We start from the raw sequence: 27,997 nt of genomic DNA, 5'->3' as shown, positions 1-27,997 counted from the left end.
GCACATTGATTTAGTATCATGAGACTTTGCTGAAGTTGCTTATCAACTTAAGGAAATTTTGGGCAGAGACGATGGGGTTTTCTAAATATACAATCATGTCATCTGCAAACAGATAATCTGACTTCCTCTCTTCCTATTTGAATCCCCTTTATTTCTTTCTCTTGCCTGATTTCCCTGGCTGGAATTTCCAGTACTATGTTGAATAGGAATGGCGAGAGAGGGCATCCTTGTCTTATGCTGGTTTTCAAAGGGAATGCTTCCAGTTTTTCCCATTCAGTATGATATTGGCTGTGGGTTTGTCATAAATAGCTCTTATTATTTTGAGATACATTCCATTAATACCTAATTTATTGAGAGTTTTTAGCAAAAGGGGTGTTGAATTTTATCAAAGGCTTTTTCTGCATCTATTGAGATAATTATGTGATTTTTGTCATTGATTCTGTTTATGTGATGGAGTATGTTTATTGATTTGTGTATGTTGACCAGCCTTGCATTACAGGGATGGAGCCAAGTTGATCACAGTGGATAAGCTTTTTAATGTGCTGCTGCATTTGGTTTGCCAATATTTTATTGAGAATTTTTGCATCAATGTTCATCAGGGATATTGGCCTGAAATTTTCTTTTTTTGTTGTGTCTCTGCCAGGTTTTGGTATCAGGATAATGCTGGCCTCATAAAAAGAGTTAGGGAGGAGTTCCTCTTTTTCTATTGTTTGGAATAGTTTTAGAAGAAATGGTACCCGCTCCTCTCTGTACCTCTGGTAGAATTCAGTTGGGAATCTGTCTGGTCCTGATTTTTGTTTTTTGTTTTTTTTTTTGGTTGCTAGGCTGTTATTTACTGCCTTAATTTCAGAAGTTGTTATTGGTTTATTCAGGGATTTGACTTCTTCCTGGTTTAGTCTTGGAAGGGTGTATGTGTCTAGGAATTTATCCATTTCTTCTAGATTTTCTAGTTTATTCAGGTAGAGGGGTTTATAGTATTCTCTGACAGTAGTTTGTGTTTCTGTGGGATCAGTGGTCACATCCCCTTTATCATTTTCATTGTTTCTATTTGATTCTTCTTTTTTGTCCTCTTTATTCATCTGGCTAGCAGTCTATTTTGTTAAGCTTTGCAAAAAAACAGCTCCTGGATTCATTTATTTATATTTTTTCTGAAGGGTTTTTCGTGTCTCTATCTCCTTCAGTTCTGCTCTGATCTTAGTATTTCCTGTCTTCTAGCTTTTGAATTTGTTTGCTCTTGCTTCTCTAGTTCTTTTAATTGTGATGTTAGGGGGTCGATTTTAGATCTTTCCTGCTTTCTACTGTGGGCATTTAGTGCTACAAATTTCCCTCTCAACACTGCTTTAGCTGTGTCCCAGGAATTCTGGTACATTGTGTCTTTGTTCTCATTGATTTCAAAGAACTTATTTATTTCTGCCTTAATTTCGTTATGTACCCAGTAGTCATTCAGGAGCCGGATGTTCAGTTTCCATGTAGTTGTGCGGTTTTGAGTGAGTTTCTTAATCCTGAGTGCTAATTTGATTGCACTGTGGTCTGAGAGACAGTTTGTTATGATTTCCGTTCTTTCGCATTTGTTAAGGAGTGTTTTACTTCCAATTATGTGGTTAATTTTAGAATAAGTTCTATGTGGTGCTGAGAAGAATGTATATTCTGTTGATTTGGGGTGGAGAGTTCTGTAGATGTCTATTAGGTCTACTTGGTCCAGAGCTGAGTTCAAGTCCTGAATATTCTTGTTAATTTTCTGTTTCATTGATTGGTCTAATATTGACAGTGGGGTATAAAAGTCTCTCACTGTTATTGTGTGGGAGCTGAAGTCTTTTTGTAGGTCTCTCAGAACTTGCTTTATGAATATGGGTGCTCCTGTACAGGGTGCATATATATTTAGTATAGTTAGCTCTTCTCGTTGCATTGATCCCTTTACTATTATGTAATGGCCTTCTTTGTCTTTTTTGATCTTTGTTGGTTTAAAGTCTGTTTTAGCAGAGAGTAGGATTGCAACCCCTGTTTTTTTTTGTTTGTTTTGTTTTGTTTTGTTGTTTGTTTGTTTTGTTTTTGCTTTCCATTTGTTTGGTAAACCTTCCTCCATCCCTTTATTTTGAGCCTATGTGTGTCTTTGCATGTACAGCACTCTGATGGGTCTTGACTCTTTATCCAATTTGCCAGTCTGTGTCTTTTAATTGGAGTATTTAGTGATTTACATTTAAGGTTAATATTGTTATGTGTGAATTTGATCCTGTCATTATGATACTAGCTGGTTATTTTGCCTGTTAGTTGATGCAGTTTCTTCATAGTGTTGATGGTCTTTACATTTTTGTATGTTTTTGCAGTGGCTGGTACTTGTTTTTCCTTTCCGTATTTAGTGCTTCCTTCAGGAGCTCTTGTAAGGCAGGCCTGGTGGCGACAAAATCCCTCAGCATTTTTTTATCTGTAAAGGATTTTATTTCTCCTTCACTTATGAAGCTTAGTTTGGCTGGATATGAAGTTCTGGGTTGAAAATTCTTTTCTTTAAGAATGTTGCATTTTGGCCCCTACTCTTCTGGCTTGTAGGGTTTCTGCAGAGAAATCATCTGTTAGTCTAATTGGCTTCCCTTTGTGGGTAGCTCGATCTTTCTGTCTGGCTGCCCTTAACATTTTTTTCTTCATTTCAACCTTGGTGAATCTGATGATTATGTGTCTTGGGGTTGCTCTTCTCAGAGAGTATCTTTGTGGTGTTCTCTGTATTTGCTGAATTTGAATGTTGGCCTGTCTTGCTAGGTTGGGAAAGTTCTCCTGGATGATATCCTGAAGCGTGTTTTCCAGCTTTGTTCCATTCTCCCCGTCACTTTCAGGTACACCAATCAAACGTAGGTTTTGTCTCCTCACATAGTCCTGTATTTTTTGGAGGCTTTGTTCATTCCTTTTCATTCTTTTTTACTCTAATCTTGTCTTCATGCTTTATTTCATAAAGGGGATTTTCAACGTCTGATATCCTTTCTTCTGCTTGATCCGTTCAGCTATTAATACTTGTGTATGCTTCAGGAAATTCTCGTGCTGTGTTTTTCAGCTCCATCAGGTCATTTATGTTCTTCTCTAAAGTGCTTATTCTAGTTAACAGTTCCCGTAACCTTTTATCAAGGTTCTGAGCTTCCTTGCATTGGTTTAAAACATACTCCTTTAGGTTGAAGGAGTTTGCTATTACCCACCTTGTGAAGCCTGTCTGTCAATTCATCAAACTCATTCTCTGTCCAGTTTTGTTCCCTTGCTGGCAAGGAGTTGTGATCCTTTGGAGGAGAGGAAGCGTTCTGGTTTCTGGAATTTTCAGCCTTTTTGCGCTGGTTTTTCCTCATCTTCATGGATTTGTCTACCTTTGGTCTTTGATGTTGGTGACCTTTGGATGGAGTTTTTGAGTGGTCATCCTTTTTGTTGATGTTGATGCTATTGCTTCCTGTTTGTTAGTTTTCCTTCTAACAGTCAGGCCCCTCTGCTGCAGGTCTGTTGGAGTTTGCTGGAGGTCCACTCTAGACCCTGTTTGCCTGGGTATCACCAGAGGAAGCTGCAGAACAGCAAAGATTGCTGCCTGTTCCTTCCTCTGGAAGCTTCATCCCAGAGGGGCACCCACCAGATGCCAGCCAGAGCTCTCCTGCATGAGGTGTCTGTCAACCCCTGCTGTGGGGTGTCTCCTAGTCAGGAGATACAGGGATTAGGGACCCACTTGAGGAGGCAGTCTGTCCCTTATCAGAGCTTGAGTGCTGTGCTGGCAGGTCCGCTGCTCTCTTCAGAGCCAGCAGGCCAGAACATCTAAGTCTGCTGAAGCTGTGCCTACAGGTGTACCTTCCCCCAAGTACTCTGTCCCAGGGAGATGGGGGTTTTATCTAAAAGCCCCTGACTGGGGCTGCTGCCTTTCTTTTGGAGATGCCCTGCCCAGAGGAGAGGAATCTAGAGAGGCAGTTTGGCTACTGCAGCTTTGCCAAGCTGTGGTGGGCTCTGCCCAGTTTGAACTTCCAGCCAGCTTTGTTTACACTGTGAGGGGAGGCAGGGGCGGAGCAAGATGGCCGAATAGGAGCAGCTCCAGTCTCCAACTCCCAGCGCGAGCGACACAGAAGACCGGTGATTTCTGCATTTTCAACTGAGGTACTGGGTTCATCTCACTGGGGAGTGCCGGACGATCGGTGCTGGTCAGCTGCTGCAGCCCGACCAGCGAGAGCTGAAGCAGGGCGAGGCATTGCCTCACCTGGGAAGCGCAAGGGGGAAGGGAGTCCCTTTTCCTAGCCAGGGGAACTGAGACACACAACACCTGGAAAATCGGGTAACTCCCACCCCAATACTGTGCTTTAAGCAAACAGGCACACCAGGAGATCATATCCCACACCTGGCCGGGAGGGTCCCACACCCACGGAGCCTCCCTCATTGCTAGCGCAGCAGTCTGTGATCTACCGGCAAGGCAGCAGCGAGGCTGGGGGAGGGGCGCCCGCCATTGCTGAGGCTTAAGTAGGTAAACAAAGCTGCTGGGAAGCTCGAACTGGGTGGAGCTCACAGCAGCTCAAGGAAACCTGCCTGTCTCTGTAGACTCCACCTCTGGGGACAGGGCACAGTAAACTAAACAAACGCAGCAGACACCTCTGCAGACGCAAACGACTCTGTCTGACAGCTTTGAAGAGAGCAGTGGATCTCCCAACACGGAGGTTGAGATCTGAGAAGGGACAGACTCCCTGCTCAAGTGGGTCCCTGACCCCTGAGTAGCCTAACTGGGAGACATCCCCCACTAGGGGCAGTCTGACACCCCACACCTCACAGGGAGGAGTACACCCCTGAGAGGAAGCTTCTAAAGCAAGAATCAGACAGGTACACTCGCTGTTCAGAAATATTCTATCTTCTGCTGCCTCTGCTGCTGATACCCAGGCAAACAGGGTCTGGAGTGGACCTCAAGCAATCTCCAACAGACCTACAGCTGAGGGTCCTGACTGTTAGAAGGAAAACTATCAAACAGGAAGGACACCTACACCAAAACCCCATCAGTACATCACCATCATCAAAGACCAGAGGCAGATAAAACCACAAAGATGGGGAAAAAGCAGGGCAGAAAAGCTGGAAATTCAAAAAATAAGAGCGCATCTCCCCCGGCAAAGGAGCGCAGCTCATCGCCAGCAACGGATCAAAGCTGGACGGAGAATGACTTTGACGAGATGAGAAAAGAAGGCTTCAGTCCATCAAATTTCTCAGAGCTAAAGGAGGAATTACGTACCCAGCTCAAAGAAACTAAAAATCTTGAAAAAAAAGTGGAAGAATTGATGGCTAGAGTAATTAATGCAGAGAAGGTCCTAAACGAAATGAAAGAGGTGAAAACCATGACACGAGAAATACGTGACAAATGCACAAGCTTCAGTAACCGACTCGATCAACTGGAAGAAAGAGTATCAGCGATTGAGGATCAAATGAATGAAATGAAGCGAGAAGAGAAACCAAAAGAAAAAAGAAGAAAAAGAAATGAACAAAGCCTGCAAGAAGTATGGGATTATGTAAAAAGACCAAATCTACGTCTGATTGGGGTGCCTGAAAGTGAGGGGGAAAATGGAACCAAGTTGGAAAATACTCTTCAGGATATCATCCAGGAGAACTTCCCCAACCTAGTAGGGCAGGCCAACATTCAAATCCAGGAAATACAGAGAACGCCACAAAGATACTCCTGGAGAAGAGCAACTCCAAGACACATAATTGCCAGATTCACCAAAGTTGAAATGAAGGAAAAAATCTTAAGGGCAGCCAGAGAGAAAGGTCGGGTTACCCACAAAGGGAAGCCCATCAGACTAACAGCAGATCTCTCAGCAGAAACTCTACAAGCCAGAAGAGAGTGGGGGCCAATATTCAACGTTCTTAAAGAAAAGAATTTTAAACCCAGAATTTCATATCCAGCCAAACTAAGTTTCATAAGTGAAGGAGAAATAAAATCCTTTACAGATAAGCAAATGCTTAGAGATTTTGTCACCACTAGGCCTGCCTTACAAGATACCCTGAAGGAAGCACTCAACATGGAAAGGAACAACCAGTACCAGCCATTGCAAAAACATGCCAAAATGTAAAGACCATTGAGGCTAGGAAGAAACTGCATCAACTAACGAGCAAAATAACCAGTTAATATCATAATGGCAGGATCAAGTTCACACATAACAATATTAACCTTAAATGTAAATGGACTAAATGCTCCAATTAAAAGACACAGACTGGCAAACTGGATAAAGAGTCAAGACCCATCAGTCTGTTGTATTCAGGAGACCCATCTCACACGCAGAGACATACATAGGCTCAAAATAAAGGGATGGAGGAAGATTTACCAAGCAAATGGAGAACAAAAAAAAGCAGGGGTTGCAATACTAGTCTCTGATAAAACAGACTTTAAACCATCAAAGATCAAAAGAGACAAAGAAGGCCATTACATAATGGTAAAGGGATCAATTCAACAGGAAGAGCTAACTATCTTAAATATATATGCACCCAATACAGGAGCACCCAGATTCATAAAGCAAGTCCTTAGAGACTTACAAAGAGACTTAGACTCCCATACAATAATAATGGGAGACTTCAACACTCCACTGTCAACATTAGACAGATCAACGAGACAGAAAGTTAACAAGGATATCCAGGAATTGAACTCATCTCTGCAGCAAGCAGACCTAATAGACATCTATACAACTCTCCACCCCAAATCAACAGAATATACATTCTTCTCAGCACCACATCATACTTACTCCAAAATTGACCACGTAATTGGAAGTAAAGCACTCCTCAGCAAATGTACAAGAACAGAAATTATAACAAACTGTCTCTCAGACCACAGTGCAATCAAAATACACTGTGAGGGGAAAACCACCTACTCAGTAATGGTGGACGCCCCTTCCACCACCAAACTGGAGCATCCCAAGTCAACTTCAGACTGTTGTGCTGGCAGCAAGAAATTCAAGCCAGTGGATCTTAGCTTGCTGGGCTCCATGGGTGGGATCTGCTGAGCAAGACCACTTGGATCCCTGGCTTCAACCCCCTTTCCAGGGCAGTGAGCTGCTCTGTCTTGCTGGTGTTCCAGGTGCCACTGGGGTATGAAAAAAAACTCTTACAGCTAGCTCAGTGTCTGCCCAAAAGGCTGCCCAGCTTTGTGCTTGAAACCCAGGGCACTGGTGAGGTAGGCACCCGAGGGAATCTCCTGGTCTGTGGGTTGCAAAGACAGTCAGAAAAGCATAGTATCTGGGCTGGAGTGCACCATTTCTCAAAGCACAGACCCTCATGGCTTCCCTTGGCTAGGGGAGGGAGTTCCCCGACCCCTTGTGCTCTCTGGGTGAGGCAACTCTCTACCCTGCTTCTGCCCACCCTCTGTGGGCTGCACCCACTGTCTAACCAGTCCCATTGAGATGTGCCGGGTACCTCAGTTGGAAATACAGAAGTCACCCGCCTTCTGCTTTGGTCTTGCTGGGAGCTGCAGACTGGAGCCATTCCCATTTGGCCATCTTGCCTGGAAACCCTCAGAAACCTTTGATGCCACATTGCCCAATTGCTTATGATGATCAGTAGATTTTGGGCCCTTTGTGAAGTGAGTAAACAACTACCCACAAAAGGTCATAGCACCTCATTTGCACACTCTGCTTCAAAAGCTGTTTCTCATAGTGAAAAAATGAGAGTTGTTTCTCTGCAGTTTCTTTGGAAGTTGTGACTTCCAATATGTAGATCTGTGCTCATGCCAATGTTTTCTTTCCCCACAAGTTTATTCTTAAATCAGTCATGGTACATAAATGACATCAGTATTCGTGAGAAGAGTCCCATTAGTGCTATTAGAAGTATTCTCCATTTTGCTTCCAGGTCCAAACAATATGTTTGAAACCAGACAAAATCCTGGACAATACATAAGCATTTCAGATACCATAAATACTTTCAAATGCCCCATAGATCTAAAAGATGTTGGAGATTCAGAGACCATGCACTTTAGTAGCCCTAGAAAGATATTTTTCAAGAGAAACATTATAAGTATATATTACATCATCTTGTAGACATTTGGGTAACTTTTTCTATTTGTTGTTTTTCCAAAGTTTCTTATGGTTATCTCACAGAAAATGAGAAATAGTTTATATAAATTTCCTCCATTTTCATATGGTCTTCAGCATTATATCTCATTTATGTTTCTTTTAATGTATCTTACCATACCAGCACATTGCTTCTCTCCCAAAAACTTAATGCATTAGTCCACAAACATGTATACGTGTACTAGTGCATGTTTGACAGCAATCACACACTTATATCACTGGTCATGTGATCATTTACTTGAGCAGGAAAGTCTGAAAAGCCTTTACTTACCACAGGATTTTTGAAGTTGAATGTTTATTCTTAAAAGATTGGAAGACTCTCTTATGAAGGGAACAAAATACTGTGCACATACACATGATATTGGAAAACAACACTATCATGGTCTACTGTAACTGATATGATTTCTCCTCCACCCTCAGCCCCCCCACCCCCCACACTCCTGATAAAAGTTACTTTAAATCACATAGTGGATTCAAAATATTTAAAAATACTTCAAACTGGATTAACATTTACCAAATGCAATTTAACTGTCCTTTAAAGGCTGGACTGCTCATCCATATGTAGGCCCTTTCTAAGGGAATGCTCTGGAGACAGATGGGATCACACACAGTGCCACACCTGCCTTCCTAGGAAGGAGAGAGAGTGTGACCAAAGCCTCCCTCATTAAGTCAGCAAGGGAGTGTGAACAAAGACTCCAGATGACAGACCTTTATTCTGTTTCTTATTCTTCTCTTTTGTGATCAGTCACCTCTGTGGCTGAAGTGGGAGAGGAGGACTCAGAAAATCCCAGCTCTTCTTCATTTGCTTCAAAGCAATCAAAGCCTAAGATTGAAGCGTGTCCAGAATTGGTTCCATCTGGTGGGTTCTTGGTCTCGCTGACTTCAAGAATGAAGCCACGGACCCTCGCGTTGAGTGTTACAGTTCTTAAAGATGGTGTGTCCAGAGTTTGTTCCTTCAGATGTTCAGATGTGTCTGGAGTTTCTTCCTTCCCGTGAGTTCGTGGTCTTGCTGACTTCGGGAGTGAAGCTGCAGACCTTCACAGTGAGTGTTACAGCTCTTAAAGGTGGCACATCCAGTGTTGTTTGTTCCTCCCAGTGGGTTCCTGGTCTCGCTGGCTTCAGGAGTGAAGCTGCAGGCCTTCTGTTACAGCTCACAAAGGTAGTGTGAGCTGCTGGCTCAGGTGGCCTGCTTTTATTCCCTTATTTTATTCCCTTACTTGGCCCCACCCGCATCCTGCTGATTGGTCCATTTTACAGAGAGCTGATTGGTCCATTATACAGATAGCTGATTGGTCCATTTTATAGAGTGCTGATTGGTCCATTTTTACAGAGTGCTGATTGATGCATTTACAAACCTTTAACTAAACACAGAGTGCTGATAGGTGCGTTTTTACAGAATGCTGATTGGTGCATTTACAATCCTTTAGCTAGACAGAAAAGCTCTCCAAGTTCCCTACCTGATTAGCTAGACACAGAGCACTGATCAGTGCATTCACAATCCTTTAGCTAGACAGAATAGTTCTCCAAGACCCCACCTGACCCAGAAGCCCAGCTAGCTTCACCTCTCAGAAGGAAGGTAGTGTACAAATACGAAGTCAACCTCTCAGAAGGAAGGTAGTGAAGGAATATGAATTCCTTCAAAGACAAATCACACACACACACACATCAGAAAAATGGAGAGTTTTGCTCAAGACAGCATACTTGCATTACTAGTGAGAAGTTCTGTTCTAGGTTAAAAAATCCATTCGTGTTATGAAAATAGTATGCAATTCAATGGGAAAAGGGTGGGAGAGTTGGCTTTTCCTGGGCTGATCACACAATGGCTCCAGGTTGACGTTTGATAAGGAACACAGCTGAGTTCAATGTTCTTGTTAGATAGAAGTCTAATGGATCAGCTCCTGGAAACTTTTCTACCCTAATCTGCCCAGCTTGTTTATTTTCAAACCTATGTACCACTCTTTTAGGCAGGTTTCCAGGAAGATCATCTGGAGATGAGTTTATTTCCAGCTTCCTCCCCTTATAATAATGTCCAAAAAGAAACTGACCAAACCAAAGAGGTTGTATTTTAAGCATCAACTACACCTTTTTCTGGGAATTGCATATAAACAAAGAAACGTTATTATGTTGCCCCAGCCCTGTGCTTTCACATGTTGTCTCTTCCAAGTTATATCATTTCAAAATTTACCTAGTTCTTATTTGAATTATTCCCACATGTATGTATTATGCTTATTCTTTTCAAGAATGTTGGGTTTTTTGTACCCAGAAGTGAGAGATACTTCTGGTGAATGTAAAGGTATTGTGGGCTGCCCAAGGGGAGACTGTCACTAAGTTCCTTGGCCCACTGAACAAAAACATGTCCTATCCCAATTCAGCTTCCTAATGAGACGGAGATAGATTTCTTCATTGATTTTTACTATTCCCAATTTTTACTCTTTCCAATATAGCAAATGCATTATCTACTTGGGTATTAAACTACAACTGGATACTTTTTAAACATCTGCTCATTCTCTGCTTTTATGAATGAAAATAATTGACTCTGTAACCTGAACAGCATGATATGCTTTTATGCCTTACCTGGAGCCAATTTGTACTGGGAAGAATGTTTTTGTGTTTCTCTTAAGAAAGCTGTGTTAAATTAAATGGAACACTCCTTTCCAAATGAATTTGCATACAAAATTTAATAATGGCAAATGGTATTCTGTGGCATAAATATGGGGAAATATTGCTTACATATATCAATATCCTAGTATGATTTATTCTGCTTGTATACAGTCATCAGTGTGTACTCATTCTCTTCATTGTTTCCGGCAGAAGATGTGCCTCTATATCTAGAAGTAGTTGCAAATCATCAAGATAGAAGTTAAAAATAAGAGAGGTCAAACCGCCATATTTCATGCTGTTCAGTATTTTGATCCTTTGAAGAGATGTCAGATACAGGTTTAGACCCATTTATGTGAGGCTGACTTACTCACCCATCTTAACTAAGACCATCATCAGAAGAGATATCCTGGACTTGTCAAAGCAATTGTTTTTCCTTCACATTAACCCTTGTACTGATGTCTGCCAGCCCAGTGAATGTTAAATTGAACATTGGTATTTAGGAGTATCAGAAAGACTTGCACATTCTACATAGTATTTCTTGATGTCATGAAGATACCAAAATGTCCTATTAATCGTTGCTCAAGAAGGACTTCTCTATTCATTTTGTATCAATGAATCATTTATACATTGAGACAGATTTGTCTTGCTATGCTTGAATAAACTTGGATCTTGCCTATGTGGCTCTTGATTGGGAAGGTCTTTCTGGGTAGAGAGAAAGCCCCACTTAGATCAAAGAGAGAGTATATCAGGGGAAACAGAAAGGAACTTGCTAAAATTTAAACTTAATTTTGAACATCTGATTTGCATCATAAAATCAGAAATACACTCCATCTTTGTGGGGATGTTAGATTGACTGTATTGATCAGCAAGAGACAAGTCTCTGAGACCCAGATTCTGGAAAGCACAGTCCAGGCAAGTGCCTCAAATGTTATAGGCACTTGGATCCGTCTGGGTGGGTCTCAGTAACATCACTTTGCAAAGCTCACATAGTGAAAAGTAGCCAATGGTGTGCACCACTGAGTGAGGATGCTTTGCCACATGTTCCAGTCTTAGTCATGTGACTTCATGGGAATGATCCTAGCTAAATGGGCCCCAAGTAAATATTCTGTTTGCAGAAGGTGAATACTTAATTCTTTATTGATATACTGGGAATACACTTCTATTAGAAGAGTTGTCTGCATTCACACTCAGATCCTAACTCTGTGGGGTGTTGGTAGGAGAGTAAAAACTGCTCACCTGTTAAATTGTTTTTGGCAGATCCATATGCTGTGGTTGAGATATCTGGTTCAGGACAACATATCAGCCTTCAACTACCTCATCACAACACTGGCCTTCCTTATCTCCACTGAAAAGGCAATATTAAGTCTATTGTCCAGCCTTCACAAAAGAGTTGTCTAAAGGTTAAGCACTCTGTTAATGCTTCTACCCAAGTTAAACGGATAGAAGCTTCATACTTGGGTTTACAAATTGCCTAAACTGGATTGCATTTTAAGGTTGTGCCTTGGTTTCTAGGGAGGAGACGCTAGCCTTGCTTGTAGGATTCCAGTTAAGTTTAGTGTGTATGACATCACTCAGCATTTTCCATATGAGGCCCCACCAGCCTGATTTCCTTGAGAAATTAGTACAAGAAAAATACATTCGCTTCCCCTGAGGAAATAGTATGTTTCTTCTCATCTAATAATAAGAACTATGCAACTGACCATATCTCCCCTCTTTTGCTTTGACTGCCCGGGGCGAAGAGCCAAATTTAACTATGTTTGCAACAATGTAAGCCTATATGGGCCTGTGTATTTGCATCCTTGTATCACCTGCTTCTTTTCTTTCTTTCTTTTTTCCTTTCCTCATTAATACATTTGTTTAGTTTTACCTTCATCAATTACTCTGAAAAAAATAGGCAGAGTTATATATTAATAATAACTTAAAAAGTAGAAAATGTTTGGTAATTTTCAAAATAAAGATGGTTTCACTTTAGAATGATTATTGGCCTATTTCTAATGTCAACGTTACGAATTCATATTAATAGGGTTGTATATGATGTTTCTTTTAAAGTACTATATATTCGTACTAACACAGATGAAACAAAATAAAACATACAAACATACTTTTGTCTTTGAGTTGATTTAAGTTTCAGAGATTTGGCAATTCTACCTCTGACAGACAAAAGAGACTATTTGGAAAACAAAACCAAAACTGATGTAGAACATACAATCTATGCATCTACTATCAGAGAATGACCTCTTTGTTTTAAAATGGACAATGAAAAATGAGAGTTATTTACATTAGCTGCACTTTGTTAATATGCTGATACCATGAATGAAAGAAGACTGTTGGTTGAAAATCTAAAAAATGGTAAAAATTCAGTCGTTGTAATGGCCTAGTTTCAAATATCACAAGGCAGGTTTCGGGGCATTTCCCCCACATTGTCACTCTGTTCTTTTTTGCCCCACCACTGTTTTACACAGAAACCTTTTTTAAAAAAAAAATAAGTACCTCTATTTGCATGGTACTGCATAGGCCATCAGAATCATGCAATAAAAAGTAGGCGCTATGCGTAAGACGAGGGTTGAACATGTTTGAGTTTTAAAGAACCTAAAACTACTTTCAAAACAAACAGGACCCTGTGGATTTCGCAGAACCTTTACAGATGGTAAAACTAAATGGAACAATAGATTGAGAGCCAGGATTCTGGGAGAAGGTAAGCAGGACCCAGAGATTGTGAAGGGAGAGCAGAGGAGAGGGCTCCTGAGAAAGATTTTGCATTGATGGAAAAATAGAAAACAAAGCTGTTGGGTAACATCCTCTGGACATGCATGAGTGATCATATAATAGCAATGTTTTCTTTCTGGTAATGGACTGTCCTCTTTTGTATTTAAGAAGTTAAAGACTCTCTTAAGGAGACTCTCTTGTTGTTATGCTGGGAATAAATTCCTATGAGAAAAGTTGTCTGCGTTCATGCTCAGAGCCTAACTCTGAGGTGGTGGGAGGAGAGTAACAGCTGCTCACCTGTTAAATCGGTTTTGGCAGGTCCCTATGCTGTGGTTGAGATATCTGGTTCAGGACAACATATCTGCCTTCAACTACCTCATAACACTACTGGTCTTCCATGTCCCCACTGAAAAGGCAATATTAAGCCATCTAATGTCCAGCCTCCACAAAAGAGTTGTCTAAAGGTTAAGCATTCCGTTAATGCTTCTATTCAAGCTAGACCGATAAAAACTTCATTCTTGTGCTTACAAATTGCCTAAAGTGACTTAAACATAGAGGAAGACCGCCACATTGGAAAATGACTCATGGTTTGGTTGAAAGAGCTGAAAGAAATGGAGAAAAGGAAATATGTGAAACTGTTCTGTAGGTTATTTCAATGAACCTAGAGATGTGTATTTTAGCTTCTTGTGCACTATCCAGAAAGCTGTGCTTGTGGATGCATCAGACCTCATTTTTCTTTTCTTACATCTTTTGAAAAATTTGATGCTTACTATGATGGAACCCTGGGCATTTCCAAGCTCATCCTTCTCTGAGTTCGAGTTTGTAAAGCACAACTTAGGTGTTTCTCAGGTTCTTTGTTTTGTTACCCAAATGGGTGAGAAAGGACTCACCCTGTGCTCTCTCTTCCATCACCACAGTCTCGTGCTATCCAGTAGCCTCCTCTTCTGCACAGGCCAGAGTGCAATCTCACCAGTATGGAAAAGGTGCTGCCAGGCTCCCAGAGGCAGGGATGTTATCCTTGTCATAGCTGGAAAAGAGCAAGTTGAGATTGGAACCATGAAGTGTTATTACAAGTCACCAAGTTCATGTGTAAGTAATGAGAAAATCACAGAATCTCCATTTAATAAGACAAGTACCAAATCCCTCAGAATAGAGTGCATTTCATAGGAAACTGATAACCAGATCCTCCCACACCCAAGCAGTTAAAATAAAATAACCTCCTTCCTGCTTCCCAATCTCACACACCCTTACCCTCAATCAAACTGAAGTTGAAAAAGTACTTGTATAAATTCTGGCTACATAGCAATGAATATCCTCTCTCAAATTATGGGAACTTCTGGAAATAAAACGCAATGAATTCTTGTATAGAAATATATACAATAACCACAAGAACCCACTCCCACTATTCTTCCCTAATATAGGGTCTAAGACTGGAATCAATGGATATAGAAAAACTGAACGTAATGCTTATTTCTAACCTGTGGATCATAATTTTAATAACAGATGCTATTTAATACCTTTCTATGTACCCCTCCCCCATTTTTTTCTTTTCTTCTTTCATGAACCTAAGAAAATTTCCAATGAAAAACACACTCATTGTATGAGCAGTGGACCTGATGAGGTTTGGAACCAGTTCCTCTTCTTGTCCACAGCTTTAAGTCTTATTTGCATATTTCTGTAAAACTAGAAAAGAATAAAATAGGATGAGGCAATCTGGATATATTTGAAATGTTTATAAAACAAATCTTCTTACAACAAATAATTTACAACACCCATGGATCAGGTCACACACCGAACCCCTTCTTCATCTGCCCATAACCTGAAACCGAACAATGGAACCGCATCTGCCGAGTCCGCTGTGAAGAGGGCTGCTTCCAGCACAGCCTCATTTTATTGTCAGGGCTTAACTCTAACTGGCGTGGACACAGCAAACCATGACCAGTTGAGGATGCTGCCTCCCTATATATAATTCAGTGGATGGGTCCAGCCCTGGAGAGCCGAGAAACTAACGCAGTGCAATGACTGTACATTATTAGTGCCCAACCTGTGATCAACCACCTCCAAGGTGAGGTTCAGCTCCTGAAGCCTCTAGAAGAGACATCAAAAAACAAAATGAAATTCTCCACAGCATACAGGAAAATAAGTGCTGCTGATCTCAGGACCAAAAGGATGGCTGGGTAAAGGTAGAGAAAGGATATGGGGCTTAATGTTCACCAAGACAAGAGGAGAAACCCAGGCTGGGGCACAGAAACGATCTCTGAAGCAAACGCTCCAGTAAGTGACAAGGCCCATCCATGGAGGGCTGTGACTGGGCTGCTGCAGTACGTGGGCCAACTCTTCCTCCACGTGGCACCCAGACCCCACAGACCTGAGGTGGAAGTCCCCTCCTCACAAGCCCCTGTGGCGTGAGCGTCCAGAAGGCCTACCTGTAGCCAAGTGGATCATGAGCAGCTCCCAGAGACCCTAGTCCTACCCAGAAGTCCCTGAGGCTCTACTCTTATTCCAGCTCCTGCTCCAGCCGGTCCCATGAGGCCAACTCAGGGCACTGTGGGTGTCAGGAAGAGAAAGAACCTGTAATGGCAAAGATGTTTGTCCTGATCCTGTCTTAAGAGAGAGTTCTTTAAACTCCACTGCTTCCGATCGCTCCAGAGCCTTTCTTGGAAAAAATCATCATGTTACAAATGGCTTATCAGTCCTCATGTTACATGGTCTGTCTTGACCTTTCAAACCCTTTCTGGAAACACTGTGTTATACTCTGCTTACGATAAGGGATCACAGGATCACACTGATGAAATAAAGATTATTTCAGATTTACATGTGGTCTGTATTTTAGAGGCCTATTCCAACTGATGCATTTTATGTATGTGTGTATTTATTTATTTAGAGACGGAGTGTTGCTCTATTGCCCAGCCTGGAGTGCAATGGCACAATCACAGCTCACTGCAGCCTCGACCTCCCAGACTCAAGGGATCCTCTTGCCTTTGCCTCATGAGTAACTAGGACTATACCATACCTGGCTATTTTTTTTTTTTTTAATTTTTGTACAGATGGAGGTCCCACCATGTTGTCCAGCCCGATCTTGAACTCCTGGCCTCAAACCATTCTTCCACCCCAGCTTCCCAAAGTGCTGGAATTACAGGCATGAGCAGGGGCACCCAGCCTTCAACGGTTGTATTTTAAATAGAACTTAGAAACTTGATTTCCAGTTTCAGGCCCACATCCTATTGGGTCAGTTTTTATGTCTGGTCACAGCTTTTGTTTGTTTTCTACATCTGCTTTGGTTCATTCGAGTTGACATTTATTTCTGTCCTTGAATGTTTTTTGAATAAATTACAGAAAAGGTTTAAAGTATCTCTTAGTATGCTTAGTTCCACAGGATAATCTGATAAAGCATATTATCCTGTTATGGTGTTAGTTTTTCCTGTTGGCTTTTGTCCCAGTGATGCTAACATTTCCAGGGTGGCAGGAGGGGGAGACTGCCCTGTGTCCAACAGATACAAAAACGTCTAAAGCAACATTCTTTGCAGGTAAAAATCACATAATTTATTTCTTTCTGGGCAGCAAAATATTGATGGCAATACATTGAGAGTCCATCGCGAGGAGGCTTTTTAATTGGGAACTTCTCAGAATTAAGAAGGTTTGTTGAGTGTGTTTGTACTTGGGCTCTATGGTTTTGTTTTCCTTTTTTTTTTGAGACAGAGTCTCACTCTGTGGCCCAGGCTGGAATGCAGTGACACGATGTCAGCTCACTGCAATCTCTGCCTCCTGGGTTCAAGTGATTCTCCTGCCTCAGCCTTCCGAGTAGGTGGGATTACAGGCACCCGCCACTATGCCCAGCTAATTTTTATATTTTTAGTAGAGACAAGGTTTTGCCATGTTAGCCAGGCTGGTCTTGAACTTCTGACCTCAAGTGATCCATCTGTCTTGGCCTCTCAAAATGCTGGGACTACAGGCGTGAGCCGCTGCACCTGCCAGACTCTGTGGTTTTAACTATATATTTTTTCATTCAGGTATAGATTTTCTTTTGGGTGCCAAGTATAGGACTAGATGTTGATAATGTAAATATAAATAAGATGTGGCTCCTGACCTCATGTGTTCACAATCAAATAGGAAAGTTCTGAGAAATACAAAAGCAAAGGGTGGTAAGTGTTTTTGGTGAACTTGAATATGATACAATTGAGACTCCAAAGAAGGAATTCAACTTGGGGAGACTGTTATGAAACCCTTCCTGGAGGATCTGAATCTTGACAGGAGCATTTGCCTGGCAGGGTAGGAGTGGGGACATTCCATAAAGGAGATGCAAGAAATCAAAAGAAATGAGTCTGGGGAGAAGGACAAGGGGCACAACAAGAAAGTTTAGTGAGGCCAGCAGGTGGACCTTATGTGCTGGGACACCTTGTAGGTATTTGGGAGATACTGAAGCATTTTAAGCAAAGAAGCAACACTCTGACTTGTGTTTTTTAAAAAAATCAGGTGGCAGGGTTAAAGGAGTGTGTGTTGGATTTTTCTTGTGTTGCTATAAAGGAATACCTGAGACTGGGTAATTTATTTTTTTAAAAAAGAGGTTTAATTGGCTCATAGCTCTGCAGGCTGTATAAGCATAGCACCAATATCTGCTTGGCTTCTGGGGATGCCTCAGGGAGCTTTCACTCATGGCAGAAGGTGAAGTGGAAGCGGGCATGTCACATCGCGAGAACAGGAGCAAGAAAGAGCGATGTGCACAACCAGGTTTCATGTGAACCCACTCAGCATGAAGAGGACGGTGCTAAGCCATTCATTTGTCCCCATGATCCAGTCACCTCCCACCAGGCACCTCCTCCAACACTGACATTTCCACATGAGATCTGGAGGGGACTTCCAAACTATATCAGCATGTGAAGTGGAGACAGACCAGCTCAAAGAATATTCTAATATCCAGGAAAATGATGATGAGAACCTAGATTCAAGCCAGAACAAGGAAATACACTGGAAGGAATAAGCACAAGAGATTTAAAAGGGGTTTATGCAGAGGTGAGTCAGTGATTGAGAGCTGAGTCTCAGGCTTCCTGGGTGACTTGTGGCACTGGATAACTCGCAGACACTGAGTGACAGTGTTTATTCATTAAAACACCAGACATAATTTGCACCTCAGATTCTAAAAGTTAGGTTCTGAGACTGATCTTCCGTTGTTCTGAGAGGATCGCGTCTGAGATGGGTATTTCCATTATTTCTTCTCTTTCATGTTCTTTGGGTTGTCGTCGGTGCCACAGGCAGAGCTGTGTCCCATCAGGAACCTCACTTCTGTCTGCAGCTCCCTCTGTATTTGCAGAGCAGTTCTTCACAGTTTGTTTCAAGTACAAGGATTTTGTCATATGCTCTTTTTCTAGCAGTTCTTTGTCAATTAATATAATTAATTTTTACATAAGTAATTCATGTTTACCTCGAGAAATAAGAGACCTTATAGATGAAAAAGTAAACAAAACTCATTTATGAGTCCACCACCTAGAGAAAGCTCTGGTTAACTTTTTTTTTTTTTTTTGGTATAGGACCATACAGAAATTGTATATATATATATAACTGTGAAATGTTTATGTGTTTATATAAAAGTGGCATATCTATATGTTTCTTTTTTAGCTGGGTTTTCACTCAAAAATATGTTGTTATTTTATTTCCATGTCAATAAATATACATCCTGAAGCCATTCTAAATGTCTGTGCCATACCTTGTGTATCTATGTACCACAATTAATTTAACCAATTTCTCCTTAGATGACAGTTAATGTCCTTGTTTTTACAAAACAATCAACATAGCTGTCAGGTCTGGGATTTGATTTTACCATCCTTGCCAGCTAAAAAGTAAACCTGCTACTGTTTCATGGGTGTTGGTAGAAGACACAAGATGCTGAGTCAGAGACAAAGGGCTTTATTACTACAGTACTACAGATAGCATGAATATCAGAATGTACATAGGTTCCCTTTGCTTCCAGACCCCACAGTCGTGATTCAGTGGGCCTAGAGAGACGCTTTGCACACAGTGGGTTTGCATTGCAACTGAGGAATACTGAGCTTAGGGAATATACTTCTGCTTTGTAAATGGTAAGCAAGCTTGCTCTTTGTCTCAGTAGGAGACATTACCTCATCTTCCAAGGTTGCTTGCTATAAGTACCAGCCTGGGAAATGGCCTTGGTAAAGTGGTAAACGATGGTACATTCTTGCCATATCCAGCAAGGTGTGTTGTAACACAAGAGATTTATCTAGGGCTACCTCCCAACAATAAGCATCCTTGCCTACATATCCTTAGGATAATTTCAAAGGAGTGAAATTACTGGACCAAAGGGTTTGCACTGCCATAGACTTTCTGTAAGACTTTCTAATTGTAATGTAATTACCAAATTACCATCTAGAAACTTGCTCCTGCAGGTTTGCTTTCTCACTTGTGTTCTGTAAAATAACTCTAGCTTTTCACTTACTAACCCAGGAATGGCCTCTCTCATCTGAGCGCTCAGATCCATGTTGGCATTCTCTGCTTTTCTGGAGATATGTCTCATTTGTATTAACAGGGAGGGTATTTTAGCAGAGCCATTTCCTGATTGGTGTCAAGCTGAAAATAGATTGCTTGCCCCAGGTTGGTGGAAACAGGAATGCTTAGAAATAACATTGCCTCTCCTCCTCTGCAGCAGGTCAAGTCTCTTCCTACTCATGAGGCCTAAGCCCCTGTTTTCTCATTTGATCTAACACTCTAGACAGGTGGTATGTTCTGCATATGTGCTGATAGGTGAATTTTAATGACATTTTCAAGGCATTCTGAAAAAATAAAATAAAATTATTTGACATAAGTCTCATTGAAAACAGATGTGGAAATATGCAATTCTTACTTTTTTATTATCCTTCCCTGGGGACTTTTGGCTTATGTCAATCTGAATTTTGATGTCGAAAGTTTTAGTGTCTCTCTTTTCCAGCTGTATTGTCTTTAACATATAGGAAAATCTAGGGGAAGGGACTCTGAGCAGTAGCTAACACTGTTGAAAGCACGTCTGAGCTATCAGAGAGCTAATTAAGTAGGAAAGGTTTGTTCTTGGACCAAAGCCTCCCATGGATAGGACTGTGGTGCATGAATCCTGGCAGTGGCTAAAGCCAGTGGGTTTGGGCATGGGAAACTCTGTTTTCATCACAGAACTTTCCTATAATTTTGGCATATTCATTTCTTTTTTATTTCTTCTTCAGTTAAATGAAACTGCAAATATCTGACCTTTACTTCAATCACAAAATCATTTCTAATAGCCCCTGTATTTTATTTATATATGTGACACCAAAGCATATGACCCAAGACAGTATTTTGTTTTCCTTCTAGAGCTCCTCTCTCTTTCATCCCCCAGTAGTGGCTCTCCATGATCTTGCCCATGTGTTTCCTGGCATTGGAGGCAGATAAATTGAAATCAATTCTGTATTGACTAATACTGGTTGTTCATAGTTAGCTGCTAATGGATTACCTATGGTATTTGCTTGAAGTCAGTGAGTCCAGTATTTGCAGAGAAAGAATTCTGGCTACTGCATGCTCAAGATGGTTTATTTTTGTCCCCATACCAGGGATGTTGGAAGGAAAAGTCCATAGTGCCTAAAGAGCCACCTTCAAAGAAAAGTGACTCTAGTTTTCTTTCTGATCTTGTGGTGGTGTTCACATAGAGTGCCCTCTGAGTGACATCTACCCTACTACCAAAGCAGGAAGAATCAGCCATTATTATAGACTGAATGTTTATGTTGCCCCAAATTCAAATGTTGAAGTCATAACCCTCCAACGTGACTGTATTGGAAATTGGACCTATGAGGAGGCGATAAAGGTTAAATAAGGTTAAAAGTGTGAGGGTGTAATCTGATAGGGCTGATGCCCTTATAGAAAGAGAAAAAGATGCCAGAGCTTGCTCTGTCCATCATATGAAGACACAAAAAGAAGGTGACCATCCACAAGTCAAGAAAAGAGCTCTCGGCAGAAACCATCCCTGCCAAATCTTGATCTAGGACTTCCAGTATTAAGAACTGTGATAAAATACATTTCTGTTGTTTAAGCCACACAGTCTGTTGTATTTTGTTATGGCAGCCTGAGATGACCAATACAGTCACATGAACACTCCAGAAACAGCTACCTAGGACTGGGCAGGTGGAAGTCCAATCACCTTTGAGATGACATGTTACATGTAACCAAGAGTAGCATTTCACCCTCACTGATTGGTACCAAATGAATTCTCTGAAATCTCTTCCTGGGAAAGCACAAAAGCTAAGTGAATTAAGGAAAGTAGATTATGTGTGCCAAGTTTTCATTCTTATCTATAATGAATATTTTTTTCATTTCTCTGTAAAATGTAGACATATCCCAACTATCCAGATATTCATCCAACTTTATAGGAAGTACTTATTGAAAGTCTGCTTCAAGATCTATCTCTCTGAGAGTAAATAAATCTTAATTACCAGAATATTCATGCACCTGGCGCAGTAGGTGGTCAATAAACCTTTGTTATAGGCTAAGTGAATGAATAAATGAATGAAAGAATGAATCAGTAACAAATAGAATCTGAGGTGACTCTAGTGTTTGATCAGTTTTATAAATATTCCACATATCTTCTGTCTTTCCAAAAACCTTCATTACCCATGGTTTTCTATACATTTCCCTTCAAGAAACCTAAAGAAGCTTAACCAAGATTTCTTCATCCTGTTCTACACTATAAAGGAGGGAGGATTTGGAAGTGGAAATCTCAAGGATCATCCTCCTCATATGTACAGAGTGCTCCTTCAGATCTCTATATGTGGATGACTTCCTTGGGTCCCATATCACAGCTGAAATGTTCAAATCATTTAAGTCTGTTTCATGATGTTCAAGAGGTGTGCAAGATTCTATTCATTCTGAGTACAAGAAGCCTCCTCTTCTGTTTGCAAATATCAGAATACCCAATTCACAGGAGCTTAAACCAATAGTTGTACTTTCTTTTCTGTATATTATACAAATACTAGAGGTAGGCTGTCCCAGGCTGATCCTTTGATTCCATGATCCTTCAGTCCTGTGGCCTTTAAAAAATGTTTTCCAGATGGTGGCTACTTTTCCAGGCATAACATCTGCTTTCTAGTTAGTTGGAAATGGGAAGAGTATGTCTTTGCTGAATTCTTTTGAAGCCCATCTTCCATCCCACAGAGTTCTACCTATATTTTATTGGCCAGAGTTACAGTGCATTGCCATCCTTAGATGCAAGGGAGAGAGGAAGGCAAGCAAGGAAGAACTGGGTTTAGAATATGTGTTGAATGAACACACATATGCAAGTATCTTCTACACTTTCTTCGCTAAGAAGAGGAAGTTTCTGAGAATGCCAAACAAGACTTGGAAGTAAGAGTAGCTCCTGAGAGTTCAGCGAAAAGCGTTATGACCAATTCTTTCATAGCCCTGCCTTAACTAAGCTCCATGACTGAGTCTGTGTCATCCAGTTCCAATCTAAATGGCCAAACCAGGATCAGATATCCCTCCCATCATTTGTGGATCAGTCATGGCTAGGGGTCCTGCAAGCTGAGGGCCAGGGTTGGATGGTTCAAACATGGGTTTTAGGGGCACTCGATTTACTAATAGCAATTTTCACAGAAGAGGAGTCATTGTGAACAAGGGAGCCTTGAGGTGGGTCTATTTACTCTTGGAGGAGGTGAGCGGGTTGCAGGCAGATTTTTCCGATATCACTTCCTGCTGCCCTCAATTGCTTCTAAATGTGGTTTTAGAGACCTTGGAGAACAGAGCTCTTGTCTGAGCATCCAAAAACATGGGAGGTATCCCAGTTCTAACTATGACTTTGGGCAAACTATTCATTAAATATCCATTGCCTCATCTGTGCAGTAAGAATAAAAACATCCATGGATTAAGTGAGAAATTGAAATAAGCACATTCTGACATGACTGCAGCCTTAGATAAATAGAAGATGTTGCTATGATTTGTATCTTAGAACAGTGCCAAGCTATGGCTACCTTTCCTAAGCATTGATAGGTTTCACATCTCTGAATGTGATCTCATGAACATGGGCCATCAATGTTTACAAGAATAATTATTTTTCCTACAACCCCTCCTTCATTTTTTTCCAGGCTTTTTGTCACCTCTCACCCAGCATGTTGTCTTCCAATGAGTGGCTGAGAGCGGAGGATGGAATATGTCTTCTGGAATCAGGAGCTGTGTCTCATGATCCCATTTGCAGTGCATGTGACTAGAGAAGGCCAAACCTGAAATCCCCTCTTCTCACCAGAAGTCATGCAGAGCCCAAAGGGTTAAAGCAACAGTCAAATGAGCTGCACACTACCTCTCTAACAGGCTGTTCAATGAGATAGTTATTTGACCACACTACTTTCAATGAGGTAATGGTCCCACATGCACCCTCTTTCCTTGGTAGAAGGTGCATAAAATATAAATAAATGATCAAGTTACAGAATGAACTCTGAATGACCAATTCTGGTTCAAGTAAAGGCCTTCCCCTACCCTGCAGTTCCCTGATAATAAATCTTTCAGCAACAGGCTGATCCCTTTCAGAAAACAGGCTGACTAGCAATGTTTTCACCTTCTGCACTTGTCAGGATGGAGTGAGTGTGAGATGGAGACCTGAACACACACACAACCACAGACAAATGGCCTTGAATGGATTTCCTCATTCAGGGCCATTTGGCCGATCCTCTGGCGGCTGCTGGGAGGGAGAGAAAAGGGAACAGGTTGCAATGTCAATAATAATAGCAAATGCAATAGACCATCTGTAAAAGGGAGCTGTTGATCTGACTTTCAGAGCATGCTGGCGACAAGGTTGAAGGGACAGGACAGAGCTCCTACTACTAAAATGAATGGCGATGTCATTTTCCATTTCTTCATTCTCTTAGTTTTCCTTTGGGGGTAGATTATTTAAAGTCTGTCATGAGTCTTTGCGAATTTGCAAAGCAACTTGTATGTGCTATCTCATGTTACCCAGGCCTATGTGTATGCCATAGGAAAAAGAATATGAAGGAATTAGGGCTTCAGTATTTTTCAAGGTATTTTTTGGTGACAAGTTGCACAGGGCTTCTACGGGAGGGGGTACGAACAAGCTTACAAAGTGACTGCTCCGACCAGAAATGGAAACCACTCCCTCTCACAAGGAAGTTATTGTTGATAAACACTTTTCAGAGGTAGTCAGAGGATATAGAAATCAATCGGATAAGGTTATTTTCCTTTGTTTTGTTTCTCTGGTTCCCCTGGTGTTTGCTTTTCCCTCTAAATTAATTAGAGCCAAAAGGCATTAAAGTGACTAGCAAATCCCTACCTGGGCAGATCTTATCTGAATGCCACCACTTCCTGCTCTTGCTCCTGCCAGGAGATTCTCGTCTTGGTTCTGGCTGATGTCTTTCTGTGATCCAAAGCCTGCCTCTGTAGCCTGATGGACCTGCCACTTGACCCTTAAACCTCAGCCATCTTGGGGCTGCGATTCAGTTTTTTCCGGTTCGCCATTGGCTCTCTGGTCTGTAACCCCCTTGAGTTACTGACAGGGTCTTGGATAGCCCCTGCTGTGTCTTTGTGTGAATTTCCAAAAGCTTTCAGCTCTTGGCAGTCTAACCAAAAAAGCATCTCCCCATGGATTGAGGTGGCTGGCACCTGGCCAGCTCTTGGAGTACAGGCTGGTCCTCAGCCCTCGCTTGCAGCCCTCTGCCCAGCATACAGACACATGCTGTGGGCTGGAGAATGGCAACACCTCTGTCATTTCTCTTTGCCTCTGGCCAGAGTGTCAAAGGGAAGTCAGCTCTGACGGCAAGTCAGGCAGGAGTTGCTCTCCAGGCTCCTTTGACTGCTGTGTCAGGCGACCACAAATGTCCTGGCAAGGACGGCTTAATTCTTGCCAAGGGGACTTTCACTTATTCATTCAAACACCGACTGAACACCTTCCAAGTGCCAGGCATGTGTAAGATGCTGGGGATATCGAGGGGCTACCAAGACAGATGTGGTCCCTGTGCTCATGGGCCTCACAGTTGAAATGCGGGACAGGCAAAAACATGTGAGCGGGCATAGTAATTTCATGATGTACAAGGACTGAGGAAGTTAAGACCAGACTGCTGAGAAAGAAAATAATAGAAAGGCAAGGGATGGATTTCGAATGGGGCAATTGTGGTGAGACCATAATGATAAGGATAAGCCAAAGCCAAGAGCATGAGTGGTCCATCTGAAAAACAAAAGCAGCATGGGTCAAGGCCACGAGGCAGAAAAAGACTGACATGTTCCAGTAACCAAGAGGGCACTGGAGTGGATGGGATGAAGCTCGAGAAGGGAGGCCCAAGTAAGGTCTTTGAAATGTGCAGGACACAGGTTATGCAGGACTCACTAAGGCTTTCCAACTGCATTCTTCATGCAATGAAAGTCATTTGAAAGGCTTTAAGCAGGATAATGACATGATTGGGTTTGGATTTACGAAGATCACCTTGGCTGACAGCTCTAGTTGCTGTAATTTGCTTTATCTGCCTTGCTCAGCCTCATAATGTACCTTCCTGATTGGGAGTTGGTGCAAGGTTGATGCACCCCTACATTCACAGTCCCTGGCTCCCCATGCCTTTTCCATTATGCCCTATGCTTGTGCCTCCACAAAGTACTGAGCCCCACATCTGTGAGGAGAACTTCCTTGACTTGGTTTCCCCCTTAGCATTTCCCACTTTCCAAGCTTCAAGACATCCACAAGCAAACATCCCTGGGACACTTTTCCTACTCATATGAAAGAAGCAGGGTTCCTGTTACTCTACTCTTTCCCAAGACTCAAACGTGGGCCCAAACTACCTGTGAACCTGACATAGTGTACGTGTTAATCTAAAGACCAGAAATGCTGTTGCAAAATGTTTTACCTTTATGTAGATACTAAAGACACATTTGCATTTTTCTCCAAGAGCTCTGGTTCTTACCAGACCACAGAAGGCCAGCAGCACGGTGGTCTGATGAGTGGATTGGAGTGTGAGTCATCAACGGGTCTTCCTGGAGACACTGCAGCTCAGCAGCCCCTGCGGAGGCTTGACTGCATCTGGTGAAACTTCATTTTGACACAGGTGTTGGTGACATGGTCAAGTCATGTAGAAATGAGAGAGTCAGTTGCTCTTTTCCTTTGTGGCCTGTCTACACAGCTTCATGAGGGGAAGGGTGGGGAAATTTCTGTCCCACTACTCAGAGACATTTTAAGAAGAAGAATAAATCCAAGCACCTGGAACCTGAAATCAAGTCACTTTTTTTCTTATCCATTGGTATAAGGGAAATTTTGGAGACAAAAATATACCCTAAGAGGGATACCAAGCCTTCTTTTTTGGAAGTCTTTGTGGGGAAAAGGGACTATTAAAACTGTAGTGTAGTTGGTCAAGTGAAAAATCCTCAAGTAAGGCTTCCAAATTCAAATCTCAATCCTACCACTTCCTAGGTGAGTGGGTTCATCTGCTCAGGCTGTCATAATGAAATACCCTGAACTAGGTGACATAAACAACAACAGTTTGTTTTCTCACAGTTCTGGAGGCTAGGAAGTCCAAGATCAAGGTACTGGCCAGTTTTGTTCCCCAGTGAGGGCTCTCTTCTGGCTTGCAGATGGCTTGCCAAATTGCTGTGTCCTTACATGGAAGAGAGAGAGAGAGAAAGAGAAAGCAAGAGAGAGAGAGAGAGACAGAGACAGAGAAGAAGCTCTCTGGTGTTTCATCCTTTAAGGGCACTAATCCCATCATGAAAGCCCCACCCTTATTACCTTATCTACCCCTAATTAACTCTCAAAGACCCTGTCTCCTAACACCTTCAAATTACAGGTCAAGACTTTGGTACATAAATGTTGGGGGGACACAAATATTCAATCTACAGTATTGCATCCCTTTTGCCCCCTCAAATTCATGCCCTTACTGCGTATAAAATATATTAATCCCACCCCAATAGCCACAAGTCTTAACTGATTTGCAATATTATCTCTAAAGTCCAAAGTCTCACCTCAGTATAATGTAAATCAGATATGGATGAGACTCAATATACAGTTCATCCTGAGGAAAAACTTCTCTCCACTTGTGAAACTATGAAACCAAACAAGTTGTTTGTTTCCAAAATACAATGGTGGGACAGGCATAGGATTGACATTCCTATTGTAAAAGAGAAATATTAGAAGGAAGAAAGAGGTGAGTGGTCCTAAGCAAGTGTAAAACCTAGGAAGGCAAATACCATTAAATCTTTTTTTTAGATGGAGTCTCACTGTCATCCAGCCTGGAGTGCAGTGGCGCGATCTCAGCTCACTACAGCTTCTGCCTGTTGAGGTCAGGTAAACTTCTCGACTCAGCCTCCCAAGTAGCTGGGACCACAGGCACACACCACCAAGCCGGGCTAAGTTTTTGTATACTTGGTAGAGACAGAATCTTGCCATGTTGCTCAGGCTAGTCTCAAACTCTTGAGCTCAAGCAATCCACCTGCCTTGGCCTCTCAAAGTGCTGGGATTACAGGTGTGAGTCACTGAGCCTGGCCCTATTAGACTTTAAGGTTCGAGAATAATCCTCTTTGGTTTGTTCCTCCACCCTCCAGGCCCAGTGTGATGGCAGCATCTCCCTGACAGGTCAGCAGGGCAGCCTCATTTCTTTGGCTCTGTGTGGTAGCTCTCCCCACACATGTTTCTGCAGAGTTGTGGTCCAGTCATCTGAAACTTA

The 27,997-nt window shown here is 41.9% G+C and overlaps 1 long non-coding RNA gene across 1 annotated transcript; it reads right to left on the bottom strand.

The window, feature by feature from the left end:
• Positions 1 to 11,754: 11,754 nt before the first annotated feature.
• Positions 11,755 to 26,754, bottom strand: LOC144340079 (uncharacterized). Its single transcript, XR_013415798.1, has 3 exons — positions 26,189 to 26,754; positions 14,960 to 15,029; positions 11,755 to 14,373 (listed from the first exon to the last, which is right to left on the bottom strand). It is a non-coding gene; the product is annotated as an uncharacterized LOC144340079 (long non-coding RNA).
• Between the last annotated feature and the right edge of the window lie 1,243 nt (positions 26,755 to 27,997).

This window comes from Macaca mulatta, chromosome 3 (assembly GCF_049350105.2).
Source record: "Macaca mulatta isolate MMU2019108-1 chromosome 3, T2T-MMU8v2.0, whole genome shotgun sequence".
Taxonomy (NCBI): Eukaryota; Metazoa; Chordata; class Mammalia; order Primates; family Cercopithecidae; genus Macaca; species Macaca mulatta.
This window is presented reverse-complemented; position numbering and strand designations above follow the sequence as displayed.